This window comes from Typopeltis vanoorti, chromosome 3 (genome assembly GCF_054136105.1).
Source record: "Typopeltis vanoorti isolate ZY-2024b chromosome 3, IOZ_Tvanoo_1.0, whole genome shotgun sequence".
In the NCBI taxonomy this organism is placed as follows: domain Eukaryota; kingdom Metazoa; phylum Arthropoda; class Arachnida; order Uropygi; family Thelyphonidae; genus Typopeltis; species Typopeltis vanoorti.
The window spans coordinates 46,491,092-46,506,597 of record NC_143551.1 but is presented as its reverse complement, the minus strand read 5'-3'; the positions used below and the strand labels follow the sequence as shown (position 1 = coordinate 46,506,597).

At 38.3% G+C, this 15,506-nt stretch overlaps 1 protein-coding gene across 4 annotated transcripts in view; it reads left to right on the top strand.

The window, feature by feature from the left end:
* Positions 1 to 15,506, top strand: part of LOC150108098 (beta-1,4-galactosyltransferase galt-1) — a 106,514-nt gene that overhangs the window by 45,122 nt on the left and 45,886 nt on the right. The window contains exon 3 of one of the 4 annotated variants that reach the window (XR_016550643.1): positions 11,860 to 11,947. The exons of the other annotated variants lie outside the window; for them this stretch is intronic. The gene's annotated coding sequence lies outside the window, so the exon portion shown is untranslated. Of the gene's footprint in view, positions 1 to 11,859; positions 11,948 to 15,506 lie in introns of those variants that run through there. 4 annotated transcript variants of the gene reach the window in all.

Below are 15,506 nucleotides of genomic sequence, written 5' to 3'. Positions count from 1 at the left end.
AGTTACCGGGGAAAGTGTTCTCCGGCACGGCCCGCTGAGGGGTACGTGCCGGTGAATTATATTTTCTTCGGAATGAGCGGTTCTGCTCGGTACTCGAGGTTCACTGAGTAGAACCAACGCTGAGATTTGGACGGTCTTTCGCCCACGAATGAGTGGCCTAGAGATCGTCCGATATATATATATATATATATATATATATATATATATATATATATATATATATATATATATATATATATATATATAATATATATATATATATATAATATATATATATATATATATATATATATATATATATATATATATATATATATATATATATATATATATATATATAATATATATATATATATATAATATATATATATATAAATTATATATATAAATATATATATATATATAAATATATATATATATATTTTTGAGATTATTATCACCTTTACTTACACATACGGTCGATTGGTTCATTAATGCCTTTGGGGGTAACGGAATGGCAACATATATATATATATAAATTATATATATAAATATATATATATATATAAATATATATATATATATTTTTGAGATTATTATCACCTTTACTTACACATACGGTCGATTGGTTCATTAATGCCTTTGGGGGTAACGGAATGGCAACAATGCAATGCTGTACCAATGAAGTTTAACTGAGGTTCGGCTGTTGCTGTTACCCACTTGGGCGATGAGTTTTTGAGTTCGCTCTCTTAAGGTTTTTGCCTTAAGGGAGCACTTTGAGTCTCCGGGGAGGGTGTTCTCCGGCACGGCCCGCTGAGGGGCTTTGTCGGTGAATTATTTTCCTCGGAATTTGAGCGGTTCTGTTCGGTGGTCGGGGAGCCCGTCACTGAGTGGAACCAACGCTGAGATTAGGACGGTCTTTCGCCCACTATGGAGTGGCCTAGAGATCGTCCGTATTTTTGAGATTTCACCTTTACTTACATAGTCGGTGATTGATTTTATATGAGATGCCCATATAGGGTAACGGATGGCAATGCTGATCCAATGAAGTTTAACTGAGGTCGGCTGTTGCTGTTATCCTGGGTAAATGAGTTCGCTCTCTTAGGTTTTGCCGTAAGGGAGCACTTTGAGTCTCCGGGGAAAGTGTTCTCCGGCACGGCGCGCTGAGGGGTACTTTCCGGTGAATTATTTTCCTCGGAATATGAGCGGTTCTGCTCAGTGGTCGGGGAGCCCGTCACTAAGTGGAACCAACGCTGAGATTAGGACGGTCTTTCGCCCACTATGGAGTGGCCTAGAGATCGTCCGTATTTTTGAGATTTCACCTTTACTTACATAGTCGGTGATTGATTCATTCAATCCAATACCCTTGGAGGGTAATGGATGGCAATGCTGTAGCCAATGAAGTTCTAACTGAGGCTCCGCTATTGCTGTTACCCTCCTGCCATGATCAGAGCTTTAATGCCCTTATGTGGGAAAATGGATGATTGATTCATTCAATCCAATACCCTTCGAGGTTATTGAATCGACCGTGAGATGCGGTGATTAATACTCTCCAAGGGTATTAATCACCGCATCTCACGGTCGATTCAACCTCCACATAACGTAGTCCTTATAAGGACTGGCTTAAAGGGGTGAAGCAAAAATGCTTTTCATATTCCCGTTATCTGTAGAGGACAGTGTAGGGATAAGGTGTTATTGAGCTATTAAAGCTCTGATCATGGCAGGAGGGTAACAGCAATAGCCGAGCCTCAATTAGAACTTCATTGACGGGGAAAATGAAAAACATTCTTGCTTCGCCCCTTTAAGCCAGTCCTTATAAGGATAAGGACGTTATGTGGAAGGTCGAGAATTACACGACCGTGCGATGCTTGCCTTCGCCCCTTTAAGCCGGTCCTTATAAGGACGTTATGTGGATTGGTAGAATATCCTATATACAGCCTTTGTTTTTGTTATGGAATCTTTATTAATCCAGTACGTTATGGATTAGGAGGATGAATCGGGATAACCCCGTAATGCTACTAAATTGTTACTCAAGGTTCAAACTTATCAATCCCTCGATTTTTTTATGTTTATATTTAAGCCTTAAACGATACGTGTGGAGAATCGGGGAAGATGCACTAGTTGCTTTTAATAGAGAAATTTCAAACACCACCTGCTTCCCTGTCCTGTTAAGGACAACCGTTTTCCTGTAGACTCTCCATCATTTCATTGTATGGGTGTATTCATCGGAAGGTGAGTGAACGCTCTCATATGAAGGTAGCATGGTTTTCTCTCCCGGAAACTCCAGGCTTCTTTTTTACCTCAAAACAAGCAAGTTTGCTATAGAACACACTCAATTAACATGCAGAAATACTGCAGTGGGTAAAAGATGATGTAATACACATAGTATATTGCGCAGTTTAGTCGGTGGATCATTTGACCTCCCTCGATAACTCTTTGCACTCCATGAGATATCAATAATTTAGTGCATATTTAACAAGGAAACACTAAATTTTTATCTTCTGGAACTTCAGGGTGTAATTCCCAAAAATATTCCCCGATTTATTTTTTGAAGTGCGATTCACAAATGTATGTCAATGGAATTCGAATGAAAAAAAATAAAATAAAATAAAACCTGCAGGATATAATCTCACAACATTATGCTATAGGCTGTTCACCTATTTAATTCTGGAAGGTATAGATTGTCACCTGCTTATGGCTATGGAAGGGTCACTTTAACATCCGTCGTATTCAAGCAAGCAAACAAAACCATTTTATTATACAGACAACGCTGCTTTCGTAGAAAGCGATGGAACAACGAAAAGGAACCGTTCGAATTAGTAGTGTAAAGTAAAATATTAAACTAGATATTTGATAGTAAATTAGGGGGGGGGGAGTGGATGAGAGGAATTTTTTGAACAAAGAAAATGAAGATAAAAGAAAAGATGAAGGAATGAGACGTAGATTTTGAGATGAGGAGGATAATTAAGATTACCTATACAAGGAATCGGGTTTCGGGAGGTAAACGCACTCACTTAAATACGATTGGGGGAACATCTACTTTCTTAATAAAAAAAAAATATTAATTGTGATTACACATATGCTAGTAATTTAATGAATACAGAGCTAATCCCCTAAGGAATGTTTTCTTTTTAAAATTCTACTCACGAGCTTGAAGGGAAACTTTATCTCGCCCGCTTTTAAAGAAGCTCTGTGGTTGTTCTCTGTATCTTCCATCCATCTACTCGATTCCGTGGTATGTGTGAAGGAATCTTTTAACGCTCGCAGGCGTATCCATCCGTCTAGTGTCGATTAATTTTGTCTTCTTCCGTACCTCCTTTAACTTCATCACTGTCCGAATGTGTGTGTTTTGGTTCGAAGTGTCCTCTGTTGCTTCTTTGGATCAAGAAACAGCTTTGAAAATGATGCTGTCAGTGTTTCTGACGTTCTTTCTTCGCTCTCTCATCCATCATTTGATATCCATTGCAGTGTTTTCCAATTAGCGTGTGTCCTAGGAAATATTATCCGTGTCTCTTTCATCCCTCTACTTCTGTCACGTCCGAGACATATATCAATAGTTCATCCTTTCTCTTTCGACCTGAAAGCTGCCCGATTCTTTTACATTTGTGTCGGTAGCTTTGTAAAACAACTCTTATGGTTCGTGGAAGATAAAAAACCAACATGAAAGGTTTTTCTTTACTGGCGATTGCTTTGTTCATATCGCGAACGTTCAGCTCTCTGATCTTCAACAGATTGGAAAAGTGAGATTTTATCCGAGATGTACCCAAGCTTCTAAGAGGAATGCTTATTTCATCTGAAATGAAATATGAAAAATAAATATAGCAAAGTTCACCTTATTAGATCGCTAGATTAAAAAGGTGTCTTCGTAAATTCCTTATTTTTATGTGTATTACGATCTGCAACGAAAATTATTATTTAATAATTATTTAATTTATTAAATTAAATTTTATTTAATAATTATTTACTTTGACATGTTTTGATTAGTGTCGACATCGTTGGTTGAAAAGACTCCCAACGCGAATGCGTCTAAAGGAACTGAGTTAATTGTGTTTCTTTATTCAGTACCTTTTATTGCTGCACCTTGTATTATAAATACACGAAAAGGTTTATATACTGTTGACGAGACATTTGACGAAGACTATTTTATAGCAGTAAACCTTAAGTTTCACCATTAAAAAGTACAAAAGATTTTATACATCAAGGTTTTAAAACTCCTATATCAAAGATTTTAAACTCCTATCAAATAATAGTTTGGAAATTCGAATTATTTTGTATCTGACATATTAACTGCAACTTTTAATAACAATAGGATAGTGGAAAAGTGACATTATAGTGGTCTATGCTAGTAAATTTGTATTAAATATACTTTAATATTAAAAACATAGTTATACATAAAATTACACAAAATCATTATTTCAATTTAATTTGATTTTACATAAAAAGAATTTTATATGTATATACATTTACACACCATACTGAACAGAATATCCAATTTAGCTATCAATACTAAAAAAAAAAAAAAAACACCTATCCCTCTCCAGCCTGGAGCCACACCTCTAATACTAACATTATTAAGATACAGCGAGTGCAGAACAAGTGCTTGAGGATGATTCTGAACGCTCCGTGGTATGTTAGAAACAGCCAACTCCACAGAGACACAAATATTCCCTATATTCTCTCTTATCTACAATCCTTAGCTTCCAAATTTTTTCTAAAGACGTCCACACATCCCAACGATTTGGTTCAACAAGCTGCAGCATACGAGCCAACGGACATATTTAAATATAGAAGACCAAAAACTATATTAGCCTCCTATAGCGATACATAATCTCCATGCCCATTCAGGGCGAGCAAACTGCTCGTAAATTTTACCCTCACTGTAACCAGGACAGATAGCGGGGAATATGAAAAGCATCTTGCTTCACCCCTAAAGACATAAATGTCAATTGTCAATTGTCAAAAAAAAAAAAAAAGATTCATTCAATCCAATACCCTTGGAGGGTAATGGATGGCAATGCTGTAGCCAATGAGGTTCTAACTGAGGCTCGGCTATTGCTGTTACCCTCCTGCCATGATCAGAGCTCTAATTGCTCAATAACACCTTATCCCTACACTGACCTCTACAGATTAACGGGGAATATGAAAAGCATCCTTGCTTCGCCCCTTTAAGCCAGTCCTTATAAGGACTAAGGCATTTTTTGGTGAAAAAATTAAACATCCTTCCTTCAGAACAGTTTGGTTTTCGCCAATTTCACAGTATTTCACCACCCAACAAATTCATAGACTAATCGAATTCATTATCACAAGTTACAATTGGCACCAATACACCGGAGCAGTTTTTCTTGACTTAGAAAAGGCGTTCGACAAATTATGGCACTTTGGATTACTATACAAGTTGATTTTAGCTGGCATTCCATTAGATCTAGTCCAAATTATAAAGTCATTTCTTAGTGGCAGACGAATGCAAGTCAAACTAAATGATATATTATCTACCCAGCGACGCATCTTGGCAGGAGTTCCTCAAGGGTCACTACTGGCACCGATACTTTTCACGATTTACATGGCGGACATTCCGCACAATCCAATGTCATCCATCATTGCCCTATACGCAGACGACACAGCTATACTAGCCAGATCTATTAAACCGCACCTTGTCACCAAGAAACTGCAAGAAAACCTGCAGAGATTAGAGCACTGGTTATCGGAATGGAGATTGCAAGTAAACCCTCAGAAGAGTATCGCCATGCTCTTCACTCAATATCTCCCAAAGATGACATCTTGGTGACAAGGTGCGGTTTAATAGACCTGGCTAGTAAAAAAAGTACAAAGCAAATGTCTCCGCGTGATCTTAAACGCACCATGGTATGTCAGAAATGTCCAACTCCACCGGGACACAAATATCCCCTACATCTACTCTTTCCTGCAGTCTTCAGCAGTAAAGTTCTTCTCAGCATCCTCTTCACATCCAAATGAATTAGTGCAACAAGCAGCAAATTATGATGAAACTGACTTCTCAAAATACAGGAGACCCAAGGCCATCCTACTTCCAAATGAAGATCTTTAAATTGCACCCACTCAGGCAGAGCACTTAGCTCATAAACTTCTCCCTACACAGCAATCTTATCAGATAGCAGGGATTATAAAAGCATTTCGCTTCACCCTTATAGTCAGCAACGTCTTGTCTTGCATTTTTTGGTGGTTGCTGATTGTGATTTTTTTTTTGGGGGTGAAAATAGGAAGAGTTCGATTAAGATTTTATAGGATGTGCATTCGTGACGTAAGTTAGATGCTATCCAGTGGTGATATCTGGTCTTAGAGCTACCGTGGGAACATCTAAAGACTTCGTTTCTCATGAGAATTCGTCGTAAAGTCTATATTTCAAAGTTTCGAGTGTGTTTTGAGTGTTGATTGTGGTCTCACGATAGTCCTTTAGTGTAATGTATTTTGTGTTCATACGATATATGGAAGTCCTTGATATCCAGCTCGGTACAAAGTCCTGTAGCAGTGCCGGTAAGACTACAACTGCACGGTAAGCGTGTGTTTTTTTTAATTATTATTATTATAGATACTTCACATTCATAATTATAGAAAAACAGCTAACTGAGACAATATTCGAGGAGGTATATAAAGAATTTAAATGACTAGGTGAACTGCTTAACAACAATTGGCCGGGAAAAGTGAAACAGTACGACACGTTTCCCCCGGAAAGTGTCACAGACATTATCGCAGGTCAGTCAGATTCAGCGCCTTCTATTCCTTCAGACTTTGTAGAAGTGCGCGCACGCAAAAAGCGAAGAACAACAGAAGAACCACACGATGACAATAATGAAATGGAACAGGGTTCGGACGCCGCTATTTCTCTCAAAGGAAAGGTGCTTCCGATCATCCTTAGAGAAAAACGAAGATGGGCAGCTTTAATATCCACAATGTCCAATCTGCACATTAGTTTCATTAAGGCCAAAAACATGGATGAAGGCATAAAGATCCAGCCAGTAACAGTGACAGTTGACTAAAGAACTGGACGAGAGAGGCATCCAGTATCATACTTTGGGCTGAGTTCCGAAAAAAAACTTAAAATTGGTCCTTCGTGGTGTCTGTGACGATATTGACACAGCAGAAATAGCTGCTGACCTGAATTTTCAGGATCTGCCTCCAGTCAAGGTCAGCAGAACGTACAAAGCAGACAAGACTCCCATGCCATTAGTCCTAGTTGAGATTCATAAAATATACAAGGATATCTACAACTTAAAAACAGTTTGTGGTCTCATCGTCACACCAGAACCACTCCGGAAAAGATCATCTACTGGGCAGTGCCACAGGTGCCAGAAGTTTGGCCATGCCCAGAATCTTTGTAGAGCAGAATATAGATGTTTAAAATGTGGAGACATCCACCCAACCAATACCTGCACAAAGCCGAGGACCACCTCGGCCAAATGTGCCAACTGCAGTGGCCCTCATCCTGCGAACTGCCAAGTATGTACTCAGCACCCAAAGAATAGACGGATGGAGGCAGTCAATCAGCTCTCCTTCTACAGTACAAGAACACCAGAGGCCCAGGCATCAAAACCGGAGACTCAGCGGCCACAGTCGGAGACCTCCAATAATAGAGACACCCGAAAGCAAACAAGAAGCTATGTCGATGTGACCCGTACAATTAGACCAGTTCCAGAACAAAATCAACCAACAGCACCTAAAAACCTAACAGCTGTTATTACGGCCTCACTAGCAAACATGCTACAAAATTTCAGCCTATTAAACGCTACTGAAACCTCCACTAAAAGATTTCTTCGTGAAACGCAGGTCATCCTCACAGCTCTCATAAATGAATAGTAACAAACTCATTCCAGCATCTCTTCAGATAGTTGCTTGGAACGCAAATGGGCTCAAAAACAAAATTCTGGAACTCCGAGATTTCACATATAGGTATCGACCAGATGTTATTTTAATCAGTGAAACTCATTTAAGACCCTCAGACAATCATACAATAAGGGGCTATCATCTATACAGAAATGACAGACTACTCTACAGAGGCGGCGGCACTGCCATCTTCATTAAAAACTACATTAAGCACCACTCTGTGAGCAATCCTTCAACTACTAACCTTGAGATCACAGGAGTGGAAGTAGTCACCAGCTCCACTGGCAAACTGAAAATCTACTCAGCTTACAACCCTCTCCAAAAATCTCTACTTCGCTCTGATCTAAATGCCATCTTATGCATCAGAGAGCCCACCATTATTGCAGGGGATCTGAATTCCAAGCATCCTGCGTGGAATTGGAGATGCATCCTTTCCAATTACTTAGGATCAAGAAACGCTGTTGTCGCAGGCCCCACCGAACCAACTCATCTCAGTACGTTCGGCACTACTGATATCCTGGATATAGCTATCCTGCAGGATACTAAACTTTAATACAGTATCATATCTATGGATGAACTATCATCCAATCACAATCCAATTCTACTACAGCTGGGAAATCAAGAATACCTGCGTCCTCTTTCTCACTCCTACATTGCATGGGAAAGACTGTCAGCAGCACTGAAGGATTATATTGGACCTGTTACTCACATACGCACACAAAAGAAGTAGAAACCTGCAGTTACAAATCTCACACAACAAATTAATTCTGCTATAAAGGTAGCTTCCTCCTACAAATCTTCCCCCCAAGCCATATCGTTTGCCTGAAGACATCATGAACTTGATCAGAGACAAAAACAGAGCTAAGAAAAGATTCCGTAACGCGTGTGCACCACAAGATAAAACAGCTCTAAACAGATTAAATGGGGCAGTAAGAGATGCACTCAAAGCTCATAGAGACGAAGTCTGGGATGAAACGTTATTCTCCATTTCACCTACTGATCACTCCATCTGGAGACTACTGAAAAATATCAGAATCAAACACAGATCCCTTCCCCCAATATTCTCTGACCAGGGCCTTGCTCACACAGATGTAGACAAAGCAGAAGTTATAGCATACAACTTGGAGGAGCAATACAGGCCTTCGTATGAAAACCTTGACTTTGACCACATATATAAGATTCACAGCAAGGTCAGACACTCACTCAAACCTCCTATCACCAGCACTGACCATATTGCACCAACATCACCTGCTGAGTTATATGACATTATTAAAAAATTAAAGAAAAAAAAAGCTCCTGAGCCAGGCGGCATTACTAATCGGGTCATTAAACTTCTGCTCCGAAAAGCAGTAGTGCACCTGACCAGTATAATAAATGCAGTTCTAAGATTTCACTATTTTCCTTCCACCTGGAAACTGGCTGACGTAATTCCTATGCATAAGCCAGGCAAAGACCCACACCTACCGCAAAATTATCGTCCAATCAGTCTCATCTCAAATCTGGGTAAGGTTGCAGAGAAGGTCATCCTTTCATGATTCCAAACTTCAGTAAATAACCTAAACATCCTCCCTAAAGAACAGTTTGGTTTTAGTCAAAACCATAGTACTACCCCGCAAATCCACAGAATTGTCGAATACATCACCACCAGCTACAACTGACGCCAGTGCACAGGAGCTGTTTTCCTAGACGTATCCAAAACATTTGACAAAATCTGGCATTTTGGATTTCTGCACAAACTTATCTCAGCCGGTACTTCACTAAAAATGGTTCATTTAATCCATTCATATCTTCGGAATAGATCAATGCAAGTAAAAATCAACGGTTCTACATCCTCCCAGCGCCACATCTTTGCTGGAGTGCCGTAGGGATCTCTACTGGCTCCATTGCTGTTCTCTATATACAGGGTGTTCGGGATAAATTTGACATATTTATAATTAATTATATTTTTCCGTAAGTTACATGTATTAACACACACTTCTCTTCATTTAAAAGTTTGGACCCTTCTTCATTCATATACAAGATGTCAGAAAGGATGGATAGCTGGAACCCACCTGAATCATGGAAGAGAATAACTTGTATCATGATGATTCGTGCCCGCCATCAAAATAAGGATATTACGACTGCTGCCCAATGCTCCCTGAATACAGTAAAAACAATCAGGCATGAACTAGAGACTTGCAATGGTGACTACGAGGATGTAGCAAGAAGAAAGATCCCTAGCAGACGATCTGATTGCGTTCGTACAGCAGAATTCCTCGCAAATCTGCAGGAACAGGTGTTGAAGAACCCTGGCATTGGAATTCGGGCTTTGTTCGTGGAGTTGCTAACTGTAGTCAAGCCCTGGATAACAAGGGTAGCCAATGGTAGGCCGTATGTATGGCAGCAGGATTCGGCCCCTTGCCACACCTCTGGGAAAAGTCAAAAATGGTTGTCTGAAAATTTCTACGACTTCACCAGTCCAAATGTTTGGCCTCCAAACTCCCCAGACCTTAACCCCATGGATTATTTTGTATGGGGCGCAGTTGAAAAAGACACCAATCGCACTTCCAGTAATACAAAAGCCCAGTTAATGGATAAAATTAAAACAGTTTTTGCGGCCCTTCCCAGGGAGACTGTAGCATCAGCTTGTTCGAGGTTCCGAAGCAGAATTGAAGCTGTGATCGATGCTAATGGTGGTTATTTTGAGCAAATCTTGTTGATAGTATTGTAATTAACTCTGCCTGTAATGTTTTTTTGTCAATTCATTAAATTTAATAGATACAAAGAAGATTTTCTTTTTCCTTACGAAACTGTCAAATTTATCCCGAACACCCTGTACATGTCAGACATCCCACACAATCCGATGACTTCCATTTTGGCCCTGTATGCGGACGATACGGCAATACTAACCAGATCTCTCAGATCCCATTTCGTTACCAGAAAGTTTCAAGAAAACATTCTAAAGCTGGAGGATTGGTTCTCTAAGTGGAGATTGGAAGTCAACCCCCATAAAAGCTCAGCCATTCTTTTCTCAAAAAGGCCAAAGTCTCCTGTAGGAAATGTGTTACTATTCAATACTAAAATTCCCTGGCAGACAGAAACAAAATGCCTGGGTGTAATTCTCGACAAAAAACTATCTTTCAACCAACGCATCAAGTCTATGTGCGCAAAGACATCTAAAGCTATAGCTCAGATCTATCCGCTAATTAATAGAAATAGTAAGCTAAGTTACAGAATCAAATTGTAGCTATACCAGATGACGATTCGTCCTATCATCACCTACGCCCCTCCAGCCTGGAGCCACACCTCTAATACTAACATTATCAAGATACAACGAGTGCATAACAAGTGCTTGAGAATGATTCTGAACGCCCCGTGGTATGTTAGAAACAATCAACTTCATAGAAATACAAATATTCCCTATATTTTCTCTTTTCTACAATCCTTAGCATCCAAGTTTTTCCTAAAGACGTCCACACATCCCAACGATTTGGTTCAGCAAGCTGCAGCATACGATCCAACGGACATATTCAAATATAGAAGACCAAAAGCTATATAAATCTCCTATAGCGATGCATAATCTCCATGCCCATTCAGGGCGAGCAAACTGCTCATAAATTTTACCCTCACTGTAACCACAACAGATAGCGGGGAATATGAAAAGCGTCTTGCTGCATCCCTAAAGACATAAATGTCAATTGTCATTTTTTGGTGTATCACGAAATCATGATACAGTTTGCTATTCTTTGCATTGGGAAAAAAAGTGTAATGGGTAGATAAACAGATAGATTAAAAAATAAAAAACGGAAAAATGGCTGAAACGTAATTTTTATTGGCTGACTTCGTGAAAGACAAATTTTACTGATAAAATTATAAATTTTATTAGGAAAAATAAGTATTTATACTGATACTAATAAATTTTACTGATATATTATGAGAAATCATTTTGCTGGTTATTGATTAAAAGTTTTAATTATAATGATTAATTTTATTGACATTATATTATGAAAAAAAATAAGTATTTACTGATGTTCTTTTATTCAGAATGGTTTATACGAAATGTGAGTGCTTGCGTACTCTCCTGAGGATTTCCTTAAATACGAGGGGTCCGGAAAAAGACATTGGTTCGATTCCAATCACCAATTAATGGGACTTTTAGGTCGTTTTTCGTCTTTGAAGCAGGCAAGTAGGATTTTGTATTCTTTCAGAAGAAACTCGATTTTTAAACCAAGCACTTTAAACAAACTCGATCACAAAATACATCGAATAGCAGAATTAGAACATTAACTTTCCTTCTAGCAAAGTCTAGAAAATGTACATAACTGCGGACTTGGCGAATGATCCCCGCCTACCAATTTTCAAAACTTTACGGGTAAAGAGTGCCGCCTACTCCCTTTTGGGAAATGAAAATGCGTTAGAGGATTTATTTATGTATTAAATGTCTGCTGAATTATTAATTTAGTTTTAGACCAGGATCTGATTAAACATAATTAATTTATGTGTGATCGGTGCACGCAGCCGAAAGATTCATTTAGCGATATTATTTACTAATAATTGAATTACACTTAATTCTGACTAAGTAACCACTTGTTCATGGGTAGATTCGTGCTAATAATTATAGTATTTTTCCTAAAATCAATAGATTTTTTTCTCTCATTGTATTACGCGTCATCCTGATAAAACTGGCAGTGATGATAGTACTGCACAAAAGCCTTTATAAGAGGGACTTACACGTCTGCAAAATCGGCAACAAAACTCAGGTATGCTAAACTTTTTGCCACAAGAATGCTTCGAGGTTTTTTGGGAGCAAGTTATCACCGATATGATCGGGGACAGCTGATAGATGACTTCCCCGAGGAATCCTCTTTCTTTTTTAGCTTTTTTTTGTCAATGTTTATTGATAGAATAAATTCCATCTGGGTCTCTTGTAAGCTTTGGAGACAGTTTCATCGCATGCTTCAGTTCCGCTAGATATTCAGAAAGATTGAATTAAGGAGGAGGTGAAACAGTTTGGAGGTTATCGTCATAGCGAAGGACAAAGATGAATGGGCGGAGAAAAGAGACTCCAATGGAAGTGTGAAAAAACACAACTAAAACACCGAGAAGGAAGTAAATTGTAAAGAAAGAAAGAAACAGCAAATAAACAAAAGGGAATTCAGCATTTAAAAAAAAAAAAAGAAAAGTGAAAAAGAAAAAACATGAAAGGTGAAGTATAAGCATTGCAAAGTTACACGTATAATATATTCAGTTGCTATAAGCCAATAATAATAATAATAATAATAATAATAATAATAATAAAGTGTAGTTTAAGAAGAGATCACTGACTACATGGATACCGCAGTAATTTTTGTAGGTAAAAAAATATACAAAAAAAAGCTTAATATGCGGAGTCTTTTCAAAATGACTACATTTCAAGTGGTGACGTTTGTCTGTTTGGTTGCGTGGATAGATCTACTCAACCAGTTGTGGGTTCAAATCTCGCCTTGGGTATGGTCGTTCGTGATTGCATTTAGGTCGTAGATGAATTTTATGGCCCGGTTGTTCGACGCCTGTGCAGGCTTGAAAATTTTCCGGGTTTGTCTCTTCTAAGAGATATTGTTAGTACTGTTTTTTCTCTGAGTGCATCGTTTTTATTTTGGTTTGTGTTTAATTTTAATTTATGAATTATATGATCATAGCTGTGTAGCCTGTGTAGCTCAGTGGATGTGGCGTTTGCACACCACCGCGCTTAGTCGCACGAAGGAAGACTTCGTTTCGAGTCTAGTCGGCGACTAGAGGAAAATTTTTCTAAGCCTTTTTTCGACCGGTTCCCGAGTTAGTCGATCTCTGGCACGGGCAAGCAGGTTTTTCCTCCGGAAACTCGGGTTTTTCGTCCTGTGAACTCAAGAAAATCGACCGTAGAACCCACATTATTTCAGACATTAAATATATTGTGTTAGGGCTAGGGACCACGAGATGGCGGCACATTTAAGCCGTCTCTCTTCACTGCGTACCGCTTAATTAGTGATAGCTTTGGGCCATCTGTCTCTGATTGGGTACCAGTGGAGATTGAACTGCCCACTCAGTCTCCAAAAGTTAGATAGGGCTAAATGGCCTCGCCTACTCCCGTATACGGGAATAAAAAGGCGTTAGCTGATTTTTTTTTATGATCATAGCTTGCATACATAATCCAAGCACATGTTGTGAAAAATGCTTCTGCAAGGTCAGTAGTGAGAGTCACAAAATTCACCACACTTGTTGAATAACTGAGGAAATGAATTCCAGACGACAAGTCACTTCCTTTTGTTATTCCAATAGAATGGTCTGGACCAAAAAGCCACAAAGAAGATTATATTCACTTAAAGTGCAAGGCAGTACCATAAAAAGAAATATTTCCTATTTAAATCTTCCGTCTGCCACAAAGGCATATGGGTCATGGGTTAACTACGTTTGCCTCCACTACTAGAATCACTTAAATTCTGTTTAATTCAGATGCGATGTCAATCAGTATAAGGATGAAGGCGACTTATCACTCCGAAATTTAGAGCGAACAACAAAAAAAAGTTTAAATGATTTTGAGAGATATTAGGGAAGATATCTAGCGAAGTGCTTTGTACTGATCCTGAACCAAGACGCAACGCTTGGATCAAAATGATTTTAATTGGGATAAACAATGCTATTCTTCTGACTCACCTTCAATCGAAAAGCCTTTATAAAGGTTCTTCACATTTCAGATGGGATTCGAACCCGTGCACTTTCCATTAAAGTGCATCTTAGATACCTAGTCAGGTGACTCAAAGCTTAAAACCTGTCTGCTTCAGGGACTTAATTTTGGTCATATATAAATTAGAATTAAGTAATACCATAATATGTTGTGGCGATATTTCTATATTTTTTTAGAGAATATATGCCCCCTCCAAAAAAAGAAAAAATAAATAAATAAAATAATAATCCCAGAGAAGTGCTCTGCTACAGAATGGCATTACCTTCATCCAAGTCACTCGTTGTTCTGTTTATTTAAAGGAGAATTATTGAATTGGACGTCTTCTTGATAACCGGAAATACAATATAAACAATCCGAATAGTTAATTTGTGGATATTTCAACATGCTTGTACATTTCTGAAGAAGCAATCTGTTGATGAAAATTCCATGTTTTTGTGTTCGCGTTGTGAACAAGACAGCAGAGCTTATAATCAAGGAAAGATTCATTCCAGACTAAAAAAAAAAAATTCTTTTTAATCAAATGAAGTTTTTCTGAACACCGTTTCATATAAAATTACGATGAATGAAGCAGTCTGTTGAAGCAATACATAAAAAATTTTTGTTACACATTTCCAGTTTTCTTTCACCACGAAGTGGTCAAAGAAGGCATTTTGGGAGAATTTAACTGCAGATGGCTACAAAAATCCTGCATTCAAAGTCAGAGCTGAAAATATGCTGAGAAACGAGGAAAAATGTTGTAAGTAATATGAGCTTGAACGGTTATTTCTTATGAGAAGAGGGAGGTGACATTGAAAGATGATACTACCACGGATTCTGAAATATTCCCATTATGACAGATTACTGTTGGTATTTGAAAAGAGAAACATGAATAAAAAAATAAATAAAACCGTCACTGAAAGGCAAACGAACAAGATTTTGTTTGCCTTGGAACTCTGACTATGCATTTACTTTTATGTAAGCAGCCGTTTGTTTTCTTCATTTTTCAGTT